A 23,227-nucleotide genomic window follows, 5' to 3' on the forward strand; every position below is an offset into this window, starting at 1 on the left:
TAATACCTGTGTGTTCTGGGGATAAATTAATTATATTTCAAACACAAACATTAACATGATATGTGATTACAACTCTGCTAAGTACATTTTCTTATCTCCCTTGATCATCAATAGCTACAATAAGAACTAGACACTATTGTTATTTCCATTTTACAGAGGAAGATACTGAGACAAACAGCAGTTAAGTGAGTGTGTAACTAAGATTACATAGTTTTTAATTATCTGAGACCAATTTGAACTTAGGTGTCCCTGGTGCTCTATTCACTGTATCACCTTGCTGTCTCAGCAGCTTCAGAATACTCACATAATCAATGTGATCCCCAACTTGAAAATGAATGTATTAGATGAACTAATAATATAATAAGACAATGATAACAAGGTGAAATCCAATATACTTCTAGTATAGCTAGAAAATCATGATTTAATGCACAGGAAAAAAAATCTAAACTTGAGAAATAGAATAGCATAGTTATTTGTTTGCTAGAAGAAGTTTAGATTACTTGCATTCAAATCCTTATTTAGAAATTTACTTACTAATTGCCTCATCAGGACCACAGACTCCTCCTCTAAAATGGGGATAATAATCATAAATTTCATAAGGATATTTTGAAGATCAAATTAAATAATGTATTTAAAGTGCTCTACAAAACATAATGTGCTATTATATGAAAGAAAAATTATTATTATTTAGTGTTAGGATTACAAAGTGATAACTTTGATAGGATTTGTTAGGATTACAAGGTGATAAATTGGTTATTTAATTACATTGTGTATATATATATATATATATACACATACATATACATATATATAAGTATATTGATAAAGTTAGATAAGGATTCTACTAAGTTATTAACAGTGTGAACATCATCCAAAACAAAGACAAAAATAAGAAAAGTTTAAAACTTTTTTAAACTCGGCGACTACTTAAATTTTGAACTTTTTTTTTTTATTTAAAAAAGCCACTTGCAGACTTACAGTATCAGAAGGTATTTGTTCAAGGAGCACCTTTTTTGAAGTATTCCAAAATTTTAAATGAGATGCAGTTTAGAGCACAGATGCCTCATAGAAACAGTTCAAAACATGCCCAAATCTGGAACAAAACTTGACTCTCTGAACTACATTGTGAATATACTTTGAATATACTTTTTGTTTGTTTGTTTCCTCTACATTGACTATGCATTAGAAATGAAGGACTAAAAACAAGTTTAAATGGTAATAAGTGGCTCATTACTACCAAAAGGGAAAAATTATGGAATGTGTGCCCATGCAGAGTAAGAAGATGTGTATTCACAAACATTCTCACTTTTCTTCTCTTTAAAAGTGTTTGGTTTTTTCTCCCTAAGGAACTTTTCAGATACTTCAGAAATATCAATGTTGCCAAAATGAATCAGAAAATGATGAGTTCCCAAGTGCAGTAGCTTGAAAGTATTTACTAGTGAAGAAAGTTTACACAGTAGTTAGGCATTTAATAAATGTATGGATGGGGATGGGGATTGTTGGAAGCAAGACAAATGCCCTGATGCAACTTCAGTCATACTTGAGAAAATCCTAACATCCTCTATGGTCCAGGAGAAACTGATTATTAGACCTTTTGTGACAAAAAGTATATAGAAATAATATTAGAGTGAATCTGGACAATTATGTCCATTATTGGCAATTGTAGTTTTCATACAATTTTAACAAACTGTAGAGAATTCAGAGAAGGTGAAAGGAGGAAATATCACCTTTCTTTCTACAATTAGATTTATATTTAGAGTATGTAGGTATTACATGGATAGATATTGGGGATTATAATCATAGTAGTTTTTCTACAGTCAGTAAGGGAACTTAATGAATGCAGTTTCCATTATGATTTCCATTTTGCTAAGTGATACACTTTTTAGATAGGAAACATTTAAATAAAAAAGGAAATCAGCTGTTGTTTGTTGTTTGTTTATTGTTTAATTGTTTTTTGGAGACAGAATCTATCATAAAAAAGAGTATAAAGTATATAATTTACTTTATTTAATGTAGCATAGGAAATTCCAGCATACTCTTGATATCAGTTGACCACAGTGATAAGGTAAGAGAGGAAAGGGTGAGAAAATGAGCTTTCCAATTCTCACAGTACAGAAAGCAGCCATATCCAAAGAAAGAGCAAATTTTGTGTAATCAGATCACATCTTAATTTAACATTAACTAACATTAATTTTTAAATGATATATAAATGCTAGTAATAATTATTGTATTTAGTTCAGATTGTGAGAATCATTCCTTGCTATCAATTCATTGCTGGCATACTTCTGCTGTCCCTGTCAGTCTTATAAACATTATTAGGTTTCCCCTATTTTTCATGGCTTGTGCTTGCTATTATTCTTCAGTGAGACATTTGAATTCTCATAAGTTCCCTTATCATTAGGAAACTATCAAAGAATTTAAAACTGAAAAAAAAATAGAATCATTGAATTGTATACTCTCTTATTTAGCGGGGATTTTGATAAAAACCTTGTCTGATGAATATCTGAACAAGAAACTCCCTTGAAAAACTACAGCTATTGAACATTCATCAGCTCCTAATTGAAGATCTCTATCAAAAGAGAACCTACTGCCTCCTAAAGCACTTTAGATTACTTTCATTTTTAGGAAAAATTTTATTTTAGGAAATTAAACCCACCCCTCTGCAGGTTCCACACCTTACACTGAAGTTCTACCTTCTATGATTTAACAGTATATGCCTAATGATTCTTTTATGCCATTACTTCTAAAATACTGGAAGACCACTTGTATATGCCCCAAAATCTTCATTTCTTCAGGATAAATAGGTTTGATTATTTTGAAAGGACTCTTATATAGTTTAATTTTGATATTCTAGGGTACCTTATCTAGTAATCTAACTGCCTCATTTTTTAGCTAAGGAAATTGAATTCTTCAGAGAAAAAATAAGTTGGTTCAAATTCTCACAGCTAATTAGAACAGAACTGGGGTTTGAATAAGGACTCATTGACTTTGATTCAAGTACACTTTCTACTGAAGCATGCTCTAATTTCTTCACCAAGATTTATAGTTCAAACACAAACTGGAGAAACAATGTTTGACTTGAGGAAGACAATCCATATTTGCATCAAATGTCAGAGGTGGAAGGAACTATAAAGATCACATAGAATACTTTGCAGTTAATGAAACTACTGGGGAGAAAATGGTTATTAAAACTACAAGAAAAAATTTTTTATCATTTCATAACAACTCATCCAATAGATGAAGAAATCTGGTTAGCAATGCTAGATTTAGAATTATAGAATATAGAACTAGAAAGCATATTATAGATCTTGAACTAATCTTTCATTTTCCAGCTGAAGAAATAGAACAAGAGAGGAAAAGTAACTTGTGGAGTCATAAATAGCAATATCCCAGCCAATATAAGTTTGACTACAAAATCTATTGTTATTTCAACAACATCACTGCCAAATCTAGATATAGATTATTTAAAGGCTGCTTTCATTACATATAAAAAGATTAATTTTAGGATGTAGGAAAAGCATACACTATTTTTAAACAAAAACACACACACACAAACAGTATTTTAAAAATACTAGAATGTTTCTGTCCCACATTCATAATTATAATTCAATTTTTTCCTATAAGATTTTTTTTAAACTTTCTAGGAGAAAAATATATAGTAAGTCAAACTTTGGTAAACATATAATTCCTACTTTTATAATTTTGATTGAAATTTCATATTTTCTTTTTTTTTAAATGCTCTAAGAATTCCATTTTTTTAAAGATAGGAATTATGCTTTATGTCTTCTTTCACTAGTTTTCTCTTTTTTTCCCCCATTGCTCAAAATAGCTGGGCTTATCTTTCTGCAGACATCCTCAGTTCATCTCAGCATTCTGGGCGATAAGATTAGAGGCCTTGATCCTCCCGCTGTTAGAACAAGACCTCAATCTCTCACTGTCTCTATTTAATCAGGTTCCTATTTTAGCTGCCACAAAGCTGTCAACAAAAGAAAATAAGCTATCCCCCATCAAGGGGTTAAATTGGATTTCACAGTGTGCAAATGCTCTTCTGAGCAAAAATCCACCTGCACCCTCCATCAGGCAAATTACTTCTGACTTTTAATTTATTTCTCTAGGAAATGGAAAGGTATGGCATAACCAAAGTCAATAGGGAATAAAGAACGAAGTATAATCAGGCTGCTCACCAATTCAGAACCCCCTTCCCTGTCAGCTTTAATAGGTTCTCAGACCACACAATTTATAAAATGCATGACATGTCCTTTCTGTTATGGGTTTTATTTTGGACTTATCTAGTTAATGGTCCCAACAAGTGACAATTGATGTTTACTTGATACAATGGTGCCTGGAAGACATGGATGTTTTATATCTAGTTGTAGTTTGAGGTTTTGAAAATTAAGCCTGGTAAGAAATCTAGATTTGAGACTTCCTGTTTGGTAATGCCTATCTCAGTGAAGAAACCTTGTCAGGTGAAAAATATGATGGGCACTTATTGTTTTCTAGGGCTTTTCTGTCTAATGAAGAGGCATATGTAGATCACAAAAGAATAATGTTCTTTTTAAACATTTAGTTTTTCTCATTTCATGAAAAGTGGAAAGAAATTAACTGCCAATTGCCATCAAATGATCATAGTATTTCATAGTAATAAACTGTCAAAGAATATCCACAACATTCAGGTTTAAGGTTTTAAAGATTGCAGAATAACATAATTTTAAACTTGGAAAATATTTCAGTAGCCTTTTTAATTTAAATCTCACTTAAAGGAGAAAGGCCTATCAAATTTCTTATAAATGGCCACCTAGATATAATTTGAAATACCAATGACTAGGAACTCACTATCTCCCAAAGAAGTCCCTGCCATTTATACCCAAATTTAATAATTTTTTAGAATCATAGTATCTCAGAAGTAGAAGAGACTTTTAATCTAATTACTATCAAGGAAAGGATTATCTCTACATAATTTTCAATTTCTATAAGAAGTGGTGGCATGCGAACTGAATTTAACCAGTTCCCTCTATAGTATACATAATCTGGTTTTGTGTTAGTCACCACTAGATGTTCAGTTTTATATAATGATAAATTTTGAGCCTAAAAGAGATAAGAGAAAACAAACTACAAAATTACATAACAAACTCTCCTTCCTTTTTTGCATAAATTATTGAATAATAATTTAGGCAGCTTCATACTCAACAGATGTATCTGGCTATTTATTTAATTGAGCTAATCTCTCCCTTTTTTCTCTTCCTCTGTTTTTCTCTTCCCAAAATGCCTGTTTGTAAAGGAATGAACACCAAGTGACAAGACATCTACCAAGTCATTCAGGGGGTCAAGGTCTTCATGAAGTAAATCCAAGACCAATGAAATCCAAGATCTTTAAATACTAATGTAATTTTTTTTCAATCTAAACTTAATCTAACACATTTATTAAACACATAATATGTACAAGTATTTATCCTAGATTCTGAGGCTACAAAGATTTTTTTTTTTAAGTTTTGATCTTATGTGCTTTTAATTCTTCTATGAGCATAGACCATGTAAACTTTTTTTTTTTTTTTTTTTTTTAGGTTTGGGGGTTTTATTTATTTGTTTTTTAGACTGAAAACACTAATGACTAAAGGGATTAGCAAGAGCTGCTATTCAAATTGAGATAATAGCTGAGGGACGGTTAGATGGTGTAGAGGGCTGGAACTCTGAAAAGATATACTTGAATGTAAGATATTAGAGTACTTAAGTCGAATTACTTACTCAATCTGAGATAATAGTGCTATAAACATTTACTTAGATGATATGGTGATGTGACTGGTGCCTTCTCAAAGTGTTGTGGTGAGGTAATCATAGGGAAGGATTGGAGGGCAGAAAGAGAAAGTCAGAATCTCTCTGTCCCAGAAGCTCCCTCAGCAAGAAAGACTTCAGGCTCTAGACTCCAGAGTCCAGAGTCTAAAAATACAAGGACTTTGATCCTAATTCTGACTGATCTTGAGACCCTCCAGAGAGCTAGACTGGACATTACAACTTTGCACACTGTTCCCATCTCTTCTTTTTGAAAATCTTGCCTTCTTTCAAGACCCAGCCTCATTTTCTTAATCTTCCAGCTAAATATATATCATTTTAACTTTTCTCTGCATTTAATTATTTTCTGATTTGTATTAGAATTATAAACTTGAAGGTCCCATCTTTTCATACTAAATTTTAAGTTTTAGCAGAGACTATTATTTTTTTTTAATCACCAAAAATTTAAAAAGGGCCTGGTATGATAGGCCCAAAAAACATTGAATAAATGTTACTCATTGTGATACTAAAATTTTCAAAAATACAATCTGTTTTGGGAATTGTATATTAAACAAAAATCCATACTCAAACACATTTGACTTGTATAAAGTAAAGCTTATTTTACTAGATAGTATAAAATAAGGTTGATTTTTTCTAGGTCAATTTAGCAAATATCTGTTATGTATGTATGGAATACAAAGCCCTCTAATTAATTAGTATTCAATTGAATACTAATAATTAATAATACTATGGAATCATAGATAATTATACACACAAATATACAGACACATCTCCCACCACCATACATACAAATGTACATAAATATGTTTATACATGTATAGACACATATCTAAAACTATTAATATGGCTAATATAAAATATTGATTTCATTCTCGATTTAATCTTAAAGTTTGACTTTGAGATTGATAATTACTACCTTTAATTTATTTCTTTTTTTCTAATAAATTTTACTCCTGTTCCTTGTTATCACAATTGTATATATCTCTTTATTTCCCAATCCTCATTTTGTTTTAGTTCTATTTATTAACTTGCCTTGCTTTTAAACTTTACCCCCATCCATGAATTCCTTCCTTATCTTCGCCCTCAACTCTTTCTACTCCTCTTTATCCCATTCCTTTTAATCTTATTCTTATTAAGTCTTATTTTACTCTACTTAGTCTACATGTTCTGCCATACCCTACTTTATCCTATTCTCTTTCTTATTTCTTTATACATTTTAGAGCATGCTATATCCTTCGTGGTATATTTATATATTGTTCCCTATTTAATCCATTTCCCATGTAAGTAGGTTTTCAGAACTACCAGCCCATCTGCCCCATATAATAACTCTGTGTTGGTTCTTGCTCTGCACTTCATTCATATAGCAAAATTATTATATTTGCCTTGTTCTAGACAGGATTTTGAAAGTCAGATCAACTAAGTTCTGACTAATCTTTCTTTTTGACTACCCAATTACTGTTATCATTCTTAGACATATTGTTTATATTTCCACATTTAGAACTTAAATGGTTTGTCATTGTTAGCTCCCTTGAAATTAATCTTTGATGTTGGCTCTTATATGTTAAATTTTCTTTGCTCAGCTTTGGTTGAGACAAAATCCTGAAAATCAGCAAGTTCTTTGAATATCATTTGTTTCAGTATTGTTGTCCCACAGTTCTCTTTTAATGTCCTGACCCAGTTTCCCTAATTGTCCTATTCTATTACTCTGCTTCAGGTTATAACCATTCCCTATTAATCTTAGGATAAAGGTCTTATATCTTAGAGCTTAGGCTATAATCATTGCTTCTTAATGTTTGATGGGATAAAGGTCTTTATCATTTTAGACATCATTAGAATATCAGGAGTCTCTTCAGTACCTCCCTCCATTATGCCTGCCTCCATTATGTCATCCTCATCCTGGGTTCCTTCCCCCATTAGGTCACCCCCATCCAGGTACTTCCCCCATTATGTCATTGCTTTTGTTACCCTATAAAGAATACTGTATCCGATATTCAGAGCTGGATTCTTTGAGATGATAGTCTCGTTCAGCCCTGGGAACAACCATGACTATTGGTCCCAGTAAATCTCTCTATTTAAAAAAATTCTGTATTGAATACTCTCTAATCTCTATCTCACTTTCTCCAGCTCACTTTCTCTTTTGCTCAATTTCTCCAGCATTACAGTATCATGCTTAATTTTGCTGGATATAATATTTTTGATCAGAGGTCTAGGTCTTTTGATTGTCAATGTACATAATATTCTAGGAATTGTTGTGTTCTATTGTGGCTGCTGATAAATTCTGTACAATTCCAATTGGAGCTCCAGCATATTTGATTTTTTTGGTATGTGTGTTGTTGGTTCTTGTAAAATTTTCTCTTTGATCTGGAGATTATGAAATTCAGCAGAAATGTTACTATGTGTTTTTCTTGTACTATATCTTTGAGGTGATAATTAGTGATATTTGTCATTTCTATTTTATGAGCTTATTCTATCACCAGTACAATTTTTGTTTGATTATTTCTTATCTTATTGTGTCAAGGTTCTTTTGTTGTTGTTGCCCAGATTTCAGGAAGTCCAATTATTTGTATGTTTTCTCTTCTTGATCTGTTCTCCAGATCTGTTGTTTTTCTAATAAAATATTTCACATTTTCTTCAATTTCCTTTTCATTCTTTATATTTTGTTTTCTTATTTCTTGGTCTCTTGTACTTTTGCTGGCTTCTCTTTGCCCAATTCTAATTTTCAAATAAACCTTATTCTTTAAAATTCTGGATCTCTTTTTTAGTTATTTGAGTTTCTTTACATAATCTTATTTTACTTAGCTCTTTTCTCTTTATTTTTTTAATGTTGATTTCTCTTGGATGACTTGGATATTGAGAGCCTAACATTTTAACAAAGATAATTTATTATTTGAGCTTGCCATTTAATAATGAATACAAAATCTGAACTATGCCTGCAAGACTTTCCATACAATTCCCAAATCTCCAATTTAGAACCAAATGTAGAGATCATTGTCTTCTCTGCCCCCTTAATAACATTTCATATCTAACATCTTTAGCAACTTATTCCTAAAGATCTATGGTAATTGGGAGTCTCCTATCTTATTGAACTAGTTTTTTTATACTTTCTGATAGCTCTGACTGGAAAAATGTGTGTTTTTTTTTTTTTTTTTTAATTTTTCCCACAGGCATATATATCTCTTTTCAACTTTCATTTCTTACTCTAAGTTGTTGTGTATGTGTGTGTGTGTGTGTGTGTGTGTGTGTGTGTGTGTGTGTGTGTGTGTGTGTGTGTGTGTGTGTGTGAAAGTTGAACAAGTAAATTCTGTCTTCTTACTTACCAGCTCTGTAGGCCCTAGGACACAGCCAATATGACTAAAAAAGTTCCCTTGCTCTAGATAAAAAATCTCCACTATCTTTAACTGATCTTTGAAATACATGGTTTCTAAATTCCCCATCATCTCTCTTAACTTCTGAACTTACTCCAATGTTCCTAGATTTTTTTTTTTATTCCATATATGACTCAATAATTCATGTAATACTTCGGAGGTAATTTGTTTAAAATTTATAACAATTTCTAGAATGGTTATATGCATCTTGCTTATTCTCTCTGAGCATTATTTCTCTCATGTAAAATGAGGCTCATTCCTGTATTTTCTTCACAACATTATAGTGAAATTTAAATGAGAAATTTTATAAAATGTATGAATACCTGAAAGTTCTACATATATGCTACTTATATTACTATCATTGGCTATCATCTACCTTTCTTTCTATCTATCTATCTATCTATCTATCTATCTATCTATCTATAAGTATTATAGTTCTGTTACATTTTAGTCTAGTATCAATATTTTTACTTAATTGTCACACTGCTGAGTTATATAAAGCTTTCACTTTCAAAGTAAAATTGTAATGTTCTGGTTAGCTTTCTGGAGGTCTTGGGACCAGCTTTAGTTTTAGCAGAGTAATCACCATGAGAATAGCCAGATGATAAAGTCCAAAAGTCTTTATTGTCTCCTTTACAATCTGTCTTCTTGCCTGTATCTGGGCTAGCTTTCTAGATAGAGGCCCTTCCAATGGCTCTTGGTCTCAGTGGGGGAATCAGGAGAATAGGCCAGCCATCATGAGGCTGATAAAGATAGAATGTCTCTGAGTCCCAGAGCTTGAGCTCCAGCCTCCAGTCCTCTGTCTTCTCTGAGTCTGTTCCCAAATCTGTTGCTAGTTCTGACTCATTATTTGTTGTAAGATTAATTCAATCATACTGAAATAGAGAACTATTAATCATCATGCTAAACTAGATAACCATTGTCTTATCAATTCCACTGAGTTAACACATTATTGTTAGAATCCTTGCCTCAAGTATATTTCTCCAGAATTCTGGCCCATTATATAAAGCAGTGAAACCATATGGAATTAAATCACTGATTTATATAACTTGTTAATAGAAGCTAATTCTTTTTTTTTTTTTTCCTGAGGCAAAATTGGGGTTAAGTGACTTGCCCAGGGTCACACAGTTAGGAAGTGTTAAGCGTCTGAGGCAAGATTTGAACTCATTTCCTCCTGACTTCAGTGCTTGTCCTCTATCCACTATGTCACCTAGCTGTCCCCTTTCTCAAAGAAATATGTGTTTCCTTTATACCATAAAGGGTCATTAAGGGGCATTTAAAGTAGTTTTTAATAGCCTAAGCTTGTGTATTTCTGTGTGTGTATGTGTGTGTTTGTGTGTGTGTCTGTATAATAAGGAGCAAGAAAAAGCTGTTCATAGCCTACCTATATACTTACTTAATCATGCTATGGTGGATAATATTTAAATTAAGTAATTTGTAGGAAAAGGAAAGTTGGAATATAATTGCTCTGTATGTTTTTTTTTTTTCTCCTTTCTCTAGGTCAAACTCATAGCCAGCATTATTCACTTTGTCCGTGATCTAAAATAATAATAGTGCTTATTTCTATAATGATTAGGGCTTATAAAAATGTGACTCAGAGCTACATAATATTTAATATATGTATTAATATAAGTTAACATATATGTTATTCCAATTGTACATATATGGAAATGTATATGCAGAGAATTAGAATGATTTGTGCACAGCCATGTAGATAATTTGAACCTAAGCTTCCTACTTTAAAATTCATTGCTCTTTATTCATCTATGATATATTTGGTAATTTTTTTCTTAACTAGAATATTCTCCTCAAGAAATGAAGGAATAGTTTATGTATGTATGTATGTATGTACATACACACACACACACACACACATATATATATATATATATATATATATATACATATATATATATATATATAAAAATATATATATATATACATATATATGTACATATACATTTTTATTTGGTGACAAGTATATCTGTGTTCACAGTATATGTATAATTTTAATGCATGCACATGCATTTAGTGAGTTTGATTAATATAATGCTTCATAGTTTTCAAAATACTTTTCACCACAAAACTGTGAAATATGTTTTGGAAGTTTTAATAGATTAATTTTAGTAGATGAACATCAAAAGTGAAGAATAGAGTCTTTAAAGTTAACACTTCTGATTCTACAACTACTTTGGCTTCTAAAAAAATTATACAGTAAATCCCATTTCAGAATTTGAAAAAGACTTCAAAGGGATTCTGTTCTATGGAAATTTAGAAACAAATTATCAGTTGTTAGTTTTATTGTTGTTTTATTGGGACTCATGATTTTGTTATTATGTGGGTTTTCCAGTAATAAAGCTCCCTGTAGCAAATGTTAATAGCAACTCTTACAGAACATGTAGTCTTTTAAAGGCTGACTTGGTTTACCTTGAGAGATTACACAACTTGTGCAGGGTATTATAGTTAACTTATGTCAGAGGTTGAATTTAATATCATATTTTCCTGATACTATAGCCAGTTTTCTATCTATTATCAAACACAATCTTTCATTTATAAAAGGCCTAAAATAAATTATTTTTAGTGCTTGGGTTTATTATAAAATATAACAGAAAAATAAGGAAAATTGAAACACTAATCTTTGAGTAACCCTCAGTCAGATATTGCTTTCAGGTAGTTCTGGCCCATAACTTATTTCACCTTTAATTCTTTGTACAAAACCTTTCTTCTATTTTTGAAGAGGTTTAGTTATAAGCCTTTTCACTTTAAACTTGTTCATCTTGTTTGTGATCCAAAAGATAGGAAGCAATTGCATTAAGTCTTCAACTTAAATCCCATTGCAGAGAAAATAGACTTTCCCAACTTGACTTACAAATTATATCCATGTCCTTCTGTGAAAACAAACTTTTCTCAAGATTTATGTTAGGCTCTCAGTTTCCATTGAAATGAAACCCAGTGCTTTTCTTTACTCTGTATCTCTACAACTATTAAATGATGGAGGAAACAAAGAGTTGCTTACCCTGATAGTAGAATAATTACCTTTCATGAAGTCAGAGAAAAGGAGTCAAGGAGAAATTTTGAAGATCAATTAAATTATCCCTGAATATTTATGAGGTCAATAAAATGGCACTGGGATACTTCGCTCAGCTTTGTTCATCTCAGGTCTTGAAAATATAAACCTAGGTTACACATGAACAAGAGTAAAGTGAACCAATGAAGCAAGGAAGAAATACTGGACTGTCCTTCTGAATGGGATTGTAGACAAGATAAGAAATGTACAGAATTGAGATAAACATGGAGCTCTTAAATATTCGTACAATTTTAAGTATTTTTAAAAATGCGAAATGTATTACAACCACAATAAGCCACTTTAATTTAATCATAGGTCTTAATTTTGGATGTCAGTACTAGAACTTTCACTTTAAAAACTCAATCAAAGAAGTAACACTGTAATAAGCACTATGGGGAAATGTGGGGATTAATAAATGTGGGAGAAATACATATCATCTTCAAAGAGTTTTTAATCACTATATATAATTGGAGTCAGAGCCAATATTAATGAAATAGAATATAACAGATTATACAAATCTTTCTCCTCTATTTCTTTTATAAAATCAATATTTATGATATCTCATATTTTTACACTGCCTAAATTTCATCTTATAACCAAACAAGTGAGATGTCCTTTATAACAATACATTTTTAAAGCAGTGAATTTAAAAAGAAAAATACATGGTTAGGGAAAGGTACATAAAGCATGGCAATAGAGTATTTATTCTCTACTTATGGTTCTATGCATATCTGCTTATTCTTTGCATTTTTGCAACATGATTGCAAAAATGGTTGCTGTTCTATCCATAGATACTATTATTCATAGTCATTGTGTATATGTCTTTCTAGTCTTGCTTATTTCATTTTGCATCATTTCATGTATTTTTTTTTTTTGCTTCTTTGTATAGATCACATTCATTTTTTAAAATATGTTTAGTATTTTATCAAGTTACATATAAAAACAATTTTAACAGTTTTGTTTTTATATTTTGAGTTCCAAATTCCCTTCTTCCCACTTGACTCCACCCCATTGAGAAGAGAAGCAATTAAATAAATATTATACATGTGTAATCATATATAATCATTGCCTTAATTGTCATATTGTGAAAAAAGCACAGAATGCTTGAAAATTCTATCTCACTGAATATACCTTCTTTTTTTTCCCCCTTAAAAGAATATACTCAATTTTGCTGGGTAGGTGTTATTAGTTGTAGTTGTAATTCCTTTGTTCTCTGGAATATCATATTTCATGTCGTCCAATACTTTAATGTAAAAACTGCTAAATCTTGTGTTATCCTGACTGTGGTTCCCTGATACTTGAATTGTTTCTTTTTGGAAGTTTGCAATATTTTCTCCTTGACCTGGAATTCTTGAAATTTTGCTATAATATTTTGGGAATTCACATCTGTTTTTGTTTTATTTATTTATTTAGTTAGTTAGTTAGTTTTAATTTCTCATAAAATCATGAGTGTCCCTTTGCTCAAGAATAATTTTTAAGGAATTATTTTATTTTCTTAAGTAAACTTTTGTATCTCCTTTTCCCTTTGGCCAACTATACTATCCACTCCTCCACCTTTAATGGTGGTCCAATTTTCCCATATCCTCTCCAACATTAATGTTTTTCCGTTTCTTTCATATTTACCAATCCGATAGATATGAATCACAATCTTAGGATTGTTTTTTTTTTTTTTTTTTTTTTTTTTTTTTAATTTGCCAATTCTACTTTTTAGAATTAAGAGATTGCAAATAAATACAAAATAAGAAAAATAGAAAAGGAAAATCAGAACAAAACACTATCTTGTGCTGAGGAGAACATCAGGAAGAATTCAAAAGAATGAAAAAATAAACTTCCATTTCAAGAAAGCTTCTATAATAATAGTAGAGATTATATATTCATGACCGTCCACATTTTCTTTGCTCCCTCATAGGTTATTTCTTACTTTTCTGCTGGGCACTTTTTACTTTATTCCTTTTTCACCTGCCATTTCTTTTTCAACTAGGCTACAGTTAAGAATGGTTTATTTATGTATATACCTACATATACACACATATGCGTATCTATCCACACACATTCATATATCTACAAAATACATAACTTACATGCATATTTACACAGATGTACACATACAACAAAAATATTAATATGCATGTTTTCTTTTTTTTATTGAATTTTTAAGTTTGATTTTCTCTGAGATCAATAGTTATTAGTCCAATTTTTTTTTTAACTAATGAATTCTCTTTCAGATCCTTGTTATAGTGTTTGTCTGTATCTCTTTATTTCCTATCCCTGCTAACATTTCTAATTTAATTTTAGTCTTTCATTTATCTTACCTCTTTCTACCCATGGATCCCTCCATTAACTTCCCCTCACATATTTTTTCTCTTTTTGGCATTCTCATCAATCTATAAACCTTATCTCACTTCCCTTAATCTACAAGTTTCTGTGCCCCATCTAATATGTCAACCTTTCCCTTCCTTTTTATCTTTTCCTCATTAACCTATTTAATACATTCCTCATGTAAGTTTTCAGAATTAGCAGTCTTCCTTCACATTTAATGCCTCTGTGCTTGTTTTCCTCATCACTTCATTCTTATAGCATAATTATGATTTTTTGACTTTTTCTCAAATTTTTGAGTCAGATCCCACTCAGTTCTGACCTTTCTTTTGAACTATCCAATTACTGATATTCATTTTAAACATATGGTATACATTTCCTTGTTACAAATATCAATAATCTGGTCTTGTTGAGTCCCTTAAAATTGAACTTTTATATTGCTTTATATGTTAAATTTTCTAAGTTCAGGTTTGATAAAGTTCTGAAAATCTGCGAGTTCATTGAATGTGTTTTTGTTTTTTTTTGTTTTTTTTTTCCCCTCAAAAGCCTGATTAGTTTTGCTCTTGTTATTTCTTGGTCTCATAATTTCACTGGCCTCTCTCTGCTCAATTCTAATTTTTTAAAAAAATATTTTCTCTTTTCTCTTTTAAGACTGTCTTTTCTTTTCCAATTGGTTAACTTTTTCCCCCATACTAATTTTTTTTTAGTGCTTTCTCAACATCATTTGATTTTTGAAATCTTTTTTTTTTGAGTTTTTTATAGTTCTGAGAAATAGTCATTTAACATTACTAATTGGAGTAGAAGAGACTTTTTTTTTTTTTAACTTCACTGTTTTCCTCTAACAATGAACCCTGGTTTTCCCAGTCACAGTGTCTATGGTTGAGTTGTTTCTTTGCTTCTGCTGTTGCTTGCTGCTGCTTCTTCTTCTTTTGCTTTATTTGCCAATTCTACTTTTTAGTAAGTTTTTTCCCCCCCTTTGGTGAATTTTTGCATCTCTTTTCATTTGAGCAGTTCTACTTTTTAAGCCATTCTTCTCCTCATTGATTCTTTGTACCTCCTTTACCATTAGGGCTTGTCTATTTTTTTTAAGATATCATTTTTTTTTCTCAGTATTGTGTGTGTGTGTGTGTGTGTGTGTGTCTTTGTGAGTCTTTGTGAGTGTGTATCTTTTACGAAACTGTTGACTTATTTTTCATGATTCTCTTATATCATTCTCTTTTCATTTTTTCTTCTATTTATTTTACTTGATTTGAAAAGTCCTTTGAGTCCTTCCATGGCCCGAGACCAATCCTATTTTTCTTGAAGGCTTTAGATGCAAGGACTTTTTCTTTTGTTTTCCTTTGAATGTGTTTTGATCTTCCCTGTAATTTTCTTTGATTAAAATGTTTTGTCTATTATTTGCTCATTTCCCCCAGTATATTATGTGACTTTTAGCTCTTTGTAAAAGTGGAATTCTGATTTCTGGGTGGAGAGTATAATACCCCAAGCTTCAAGGATTTTGTGCAACTATTTTCAGAAATGCTTTTAAGTATCTGTAAATTTTCATTTCTTCTAAGGTAGTAGGATCTAAGGAGAAGTGTGCTTACTACTCTACTGGACTGTTCTCTGTCCTGGGCATCACAAGAACTTGTTTCCTGGAACTATGAAGTAGATCCCTGCTCCACTGAGGCTGCAAAATGTACTGTGCTAATCATCCCCTCCCCCTGGAACTGCAACCCAAGATTGCTACCCTGATCTGAAGATAGGTAAAGACACAGAATCTCACCTCAGTGCAAACAAACAAAAAAAAAAACTGTTTTCTCTTTCTGACAAGCTATTTGATCCCTTATGGTCTGAGAGCTTCCCACCAAGCTGTGGTACTACTTTGTCTCCACTTCTTTAGCAAGAATTCTACTACTTTGTGTTGTTGTTTTTGTTTGTGTGTGTGTGTGTATATATATATATATATATATATATATATATATATATATATATATATATATATATATATATATATATATATATATATATATATATATATATATATATATATATATATATACATCTTTTCTTTGTAACAATAACCTTCCTGGGATATATGCCTAGAAGTAGAATCTGTGAGTCAAAGACAATAGAAATTTCTGCTACTTCACTTCCATAATTCTATATTGCTTTCCAGAATGGTTATTATTGTAGTTGATAGCTTGACCAACCATCCTTGAGTGTGTTTTCATTGACACATCTTAATCTTTCTCATCTTTTGATATCATTTCTAGTTTGCTTGGTATGAGGTAAAATTGCATAATTATTTTAATAGACATTTGTTGGTGGTATTAGTACCCTGATCTGAAGATAGGTAAAGACACAGAATCTCACCTCAGTGCAAAAAAAAAAAAAAAATCCCTGTTTTCTCTTTGTTCTCTTTCCTAGGCAAAATCACTTTATTTCTATCTTCTTCAGCTTCCTTATTTGTTAAATTGGAATAATAGTTATACCTACCTCCCAAGATTACTATTAAAATTTAATGAATAAATCTTAGTAGAGTGTTTAGCACAGTACATAGCATATAATAAGTGCAGAATAAATAATTGTTCGGTTCCTACTTCATCTTAGAAAAGCAATATGTGTTGCTTTTAGCAAGAATGTGCATGCTCACCTTCAACATTACTGGTTAAATTACATTAGAATAAATCAAGAGGAGCAGCTAGATGGCAGAGTAGATAGAGTACCAGCCTTGAAATCAGGAAGACCTGAGTTCAAATATGGCCTCAGACACTTAACACTTCCTAGCTATGTGACCCTGGACCAGGCTGTTAACCCCAATTGCCTCAGCAATAATTAAATAAATCAAGAAATCAAGAAATTATTGGTGCCCCAGATAGTGCCAGAAACAACTATAATGGATGGCTTTAAATTTGAAATACTTATCTGGATAGTATCTTGCTTTCATGCAATATATTTGTTGATTGTTTTCTCATTCTTTTCAGTGGTCTATTAAAATATTGTTTGTTTCTCATAAAATCATTTATTCTTCATCTTATTGATATATGAATAGCATGAGTAACATGGCTAGCTATCTAGACTCTCCTTGAAGAACTCCAGTAAAGGGAACTACATTTCCTAGTTCTCCATTTGGAAAGTTCTAACTGTTTTTCCTTTATAGTGAGCTGAAATTGGCCTCAGTGATTTCTCTGTATTTTTCCAGTTACAGTAATGGCCACCACCATCCATGCAACAAATAGAATAATAAATAAGTTGACATAATGTTTCATGTTTCACAATGTGCTTTTTTAAAACAAAAGCAAAAAACTGAAACTGAAATAAAGAAACAAACTCTACAAGGCTTGTAATGTAAGGCAAAAATTATTTTGGTTCTGTTATTTGAATATATGAACAACAAGTTTTAACACTTTTTTCCCCTTCAAATACCTGATAGCTCTATCATAACCTCAACATATCTTTGTTTTAGAATAGAGGAAAGCAATAAGGAAAAGGTTAATCAAAGATGAGGAATTTAAATGAATTTCAAAAGATAGATAGGATTTGAATAAATAGAAATGATAGAAGTTACAAGCATAATGAAGGATACAAATGAACATAAATAAGCAAAATAAATAGATAAATAAATAAATTGGGTACATGGGAAAGAGATTGAGGAAAATAGTAGCATCATAATGGGTGGTGAAGTTTGATAAGAGTGCACTTAACAAAGATTTGTAATGCCTGCCAAAGATTCTTAAAATTGAATAGAAAGCTAATAGAAAGCTATGCTATGATTTAGAACAAGAAAGTGATGTGCTTTATTTTATAAAATGTGACAGTAAAAACAATGTGTACTCTAGACTGGAAAAAGAGGAGAGACCAAGAAATACTCAATCACCTTCAAGAACAACTGCAGAAGTTTCAGGAAACTGCTAATTCTCTATCTCTTGCAGCACGTTGAGAAGCTATTCCTGCAAACACAGAAACATATAAAGAGTATTGGAAGGAACTTCTGAAGATACACATTAGACTAATGAATCCAATCTGTATGTGAATAAAAATTGTCTTGAGCAACACCCTCCTCAACACCCGCCAGTAGTTTACTGGCACTATTATGTCAAAGATTCGAATCATTGCAGATAAAATTTGTCATAAATGTGATAACAGATTATTAATACTGTACATATTACCTATGCTTTTTATCTATTTAATTAGTTTTTCCACAATAATAGTTCCAATCTTCACCATTAAACAACAGTAAAAATGCAGAAGTAAATATACTGAGTACTAACACTGTAGCAAATCTGTTTTTATTTTTGCTTGATATGAGATCAAGATTCCTACTCCTGGTATTTTTACTTTACCTGAAGCATAATAGATTCTGCTAAAGACTTTTGTCTTTACTCTGTGTATATCACTCTGCTTCAAATGCATATTTTGTAAATAGCATATTATAGAATTCTGGCTTTTAATCCAGTCTACTATCTGCTTCTGTTTTATGGGAGAATTCATCCCATTCATATTCTCAGTTAAAATGACTAATTCTGTATTCCCCGCCATTTAATTTACCCCCAATTTTGCTTTTGTCTTTCCTTTCCCTTTTCCTTCCTCCCCAATATTTAGTTTCTGACTACCACTTCCCTCAAGCAGTATTACCAATTTTGGCCTCTTCCTCTTTCTTGCATCTTTCTCCTATACTTCTGTTCCCCCTTTCTATTAGCCTCTCCCTTTCCTTTCCCCTTTTCCCTCCCACTTCCCTATAAAATGACTCAAGTTTCTCTGTGCAATCATATATGTCTGATATTCGTTTTTTGAGCCAAATCTGATGAGAGTAAGATTCATGCAGTGTTCATCCCCCTCCCTTCTCTTCCTCAATTATAATAGGTTTATTTGCCTCTTCATGAGATATAATTTCCCTCATTTTTCCTCACTTTTTCTGATTTTTCCAGTATAATTCCCTTTCCACTCTAGTTTCTTTTTCATATTATCACAATAAAATTGAATTATATCCCTGTTCTCTAAGTATACCCATAACAGACATATAGATCCCAATAATTCTTTCCTTTTTACCTTTTGAGGCTTCTCTTAAATTCTGTATTTGTGGACCAATTTTTTTTTTAGTTCATCTCTGGTCTTTTCATCAGAAATAAATGAATTTACCTGTATCATTGAATGTCTACCTTGTTCTTTGCTCAATTTAGCTAGATAGTTGATTCTTGGCTGCAATCAAACTTCCTTTGGCTTTCAGAATATCAGATTCCAGGCCCTTGTATCTTTTAAGATGAAAGCTTCCAGGCCCTGTGTAATCCTGATTGTGACTCCTCGATATTTTTAATTGTTTTTTTTTTTTTTTTTTTTTTTTTTTTTTTTTTTTTTTTCTGGTTGCTTGCAATATTTTTTCTTTGATCCCAACAATTAAGAAATTTAGCTAAGATATTCCTTGAAGTTAATTTTGGGGTCTCTTTCAGGAAGTAATTCCTGAATTCTTTCAAAGGCTATTTTACCTTCTGATTCTAGGAAATCAGAGCAGTTTTCCTTTATGATTTCATGAAAGATAATATCTAAGGAGCAGAGCCAAGATGGCATAGAGGACCACATTTCTTTCTGAAATCTCCTAGTACCCAAACATTAATTACAAAACTCACCCTCTGAAATAGTGATGGACTGGCAGGATCCACTAATATTGGGAGTGTAGGAAATTACCAGCAGAAGATAATTTCCAAGATCACCAGAAAAGGTCTGGCATGGGAGGAGGCCAGGAACAGGCAGAGAGGCAGAGCCTGGAGGTCAACTCATGCTGAGCAGACCTGGGGTAGAAAATCTACAAGGAGTATTCTATCACAGTTTTGGTTACTCTGCCTGGTTGCCATTAGATCAGCAGAAAAGTTAGAAAACATCCAACACAAACACAAAAGGTAAAGATTGTACCCCAAAGTTCTGGAGTCTCACAGGAGCTGGCCACAACCACCCAGCACAAGGAGTGACTCAGCATGGTCCCAGACCAGCTGCTGCAGCTTCTTGGTGTCTATAGAAAAGACTTGCAAAGCCTTCCTGGCCCTAAAAGCAGATACCAACTTAAAAAAAAAAAAAAAAAAAAAGAGTTAAAAGACAAAGTGAACTCTAAATATAGACAACTTTTAAAGTGAAAGAGAAGAACAGATTTCAAACTCCCTGCAAGCCATGATGTAAAAAAAAAAAAAAAAAAAAAAGAGCCTCGTCCCTATTTTTCAGGAAATTATCAAAGAGAAATTCCCAAATGTCAAAGAACCAGAAGGTAAAATAGCCATCGAAAGAATTCATCAAATACCCTCCTGAAAGAGATCCCAAAATCAAAACTCCAAGGAATATCATGGCTAAATTTTAGAACTATTAGACCAAGGAAAAAATATTACAAGCAGCCAGGAAAAACAAAACAAAACAAAAACAAAAACAAAAACAAACAAACAAACAAACAAACAAAAAAAACAAATACCAAGGAACTACAATAAGAATTACTCAGGATTTATCAGCCTCCACATTAAAGAATGAAAGGGCCCAGAATCTGATCATATTTGACCTCTACATATAAAACTCAAGAGAAGCATAAAAAGGTAAAAAAGAACTCTGGAGTATTGTATTTCTGTTATGTGTATGCATAGAGAGCATATGAATAATTTGATTTTACTCTAATAAAATGAAAAAGGAACTAAATGTGGAAAAGAGGTTATATCAAAAAAGGGGAAAACTAGAGATAAAAGACGGTTATTACTTCTCATGGAGAGGCAGAGGAAACCTATTGTATTTGAGGGAAAGAAGGGAGGAAGATGAATAATGTATGAATCTTAACTTTCATCAGATTTGGCCAAAGAGAAAGAACTAGACATATTTGGTTTATAGAGAAACTTCTCTCAGTTTATTGAAAAAACTGGGAGGGGATAGGCAAAAAGGGAAGAGGTAGGCTAAATATAAGGGAATACAGAAATTGTAGGGGAAAGGTATACAAAAGGGGTAGGGATTCTAAAGACAGAAGGATTCAAAAAGGGGAGGGTTGTTTGAGGCAAATGATGCCCTGAAGGTAAATAATGGGTAATGGGTTTTGGGGGAAAGGAAAGAGAAAAGTATAATCTGAGGATAATAAGATGACAAAAAATACAGAATGAGTAATTTTAACTGTAAATGTGAATGGGGTGAACTCTCCCATAAAGTGGAGGCAAATAGCAGACTGAATTAAAAGCCAGAACCTATACTATGCTTTTTATAGGAACACATTCAAAGCAGGGTGATACAGAGTAAAGATAAAGCCTGGAGCAGAATTTATTCTGCTTCAGGTGAAGTAACAAAAGTAGAGCTGGCCATCCTTATCTCAGATCAAGCAAAAGTAAAAAATAGATCTAATTAAAAGAGAAAAGAGAAAATGTCATAATAAAGGGTATCATAAGACCTCAAGCAATACTAATACTAAACATACCAATTAGTACAGCATCTAACTTCTTAAAGAAAAAGTTAAGAAAACTACAAGAAGAAATAGACAGCAAAATTATAATAGTGCGAGATCACAACATTACGCTCTCAGGACAAGACAAATCAAACTACAAAAATATACAAAATAAGTTAAAGAAATAAATAAGATACTAGAAACAATAGATATGATAGATCTTTGAAGAAAAGAGTACACTTCCTTCTCGGCAGTTCATGGAATCTATACAAAAATCGATAATATAATATTACATAAAGACCTCAAAGTCAAATTCAGAAAGGCAGAAATAGTAAATGAATTATTTTCAGATCACAATGCAACAAAAACTACATTAAATAAAAGGCCATGGGGAAATAGACCAAAACATAATTGAAAACTAAATAATCTCATCCTAAAGAATGAATGGGTGAAACAGCAAATTATAAACATAGTCAATAATTTCATCCAAGAGAATGACAATAATTAGACAATATAGCAAAATTTGTGGGATGTAGCCAAAGCGATAATACAGGGAAATACTATATATCTAGATGCTTACTTGTTTTTTTTTTTTTTTTTTACATTAAGAATCTATTTTAATACCTTTATTTTTCATATAATATTCCTTTTTGAATATATATCCACTATTTTATTATAGCTTTTTATTTACAAGATATATGCATGGGTAAATTTTCAGCATCAACAATTGCAAAACCTTTTGTTCCAACTTTTCCCCTCCTTCCCCCCACCCCTTCCCCCAGATGGCAGGTTGACTAATACATGTTAAATATGTTTAAAAATAAGCTAAATACAATATATATATATATATATATATATATATATATATATATATATATATATATATATATATATATATATATATATATATATATATACATGCCCAAACAGTTATTTTGCTGTACAAAAAGAATCAGACTTTGAAATAATGTAAAATTAGCCTGTGAAGGAAATAAGAAATGTAGGCAGACAAAAATAGAGGGATTGGGAATTCTATGTAGTGGTTCATAGTCATCTCCCAGAGTTCTTTCACTGGGTATAGCTACTTCAATTCATTACTGCTTTATTGGAACTGACATGGTTCATCTCATTGTTGAAGAGGGCTATGTCCATCAGAATTGAGCATCATATAGTATTGTTGTTGAAGTACATAATGATCTCCTGGTCCTGCTCATTTTACTCAGCATCAATTCATGTAAGTCTCTCCAGACCTTTCTGAAATCATCCTGTTGGTCATTTCTTTCAGAACAATAATATTCCATAATATTCATATACCAC

Source organism: Sminthopsis crassicaudata, chromosome 2 (assembly GCF_048593235.1).
Source record: "Sminthopsis crassicaudata isolate SCR6 chromosome 2, ASM4859323v1, whole genome shotgun sequence".
Taxonomy (NCBI): domain Eukaryota; kingdom Metazoa; phylum Chordata; class Mammalia; order Dasyuromorphia; family Dasyuridae; genus Sminthopsis; species Sminthopsis crassicaudata.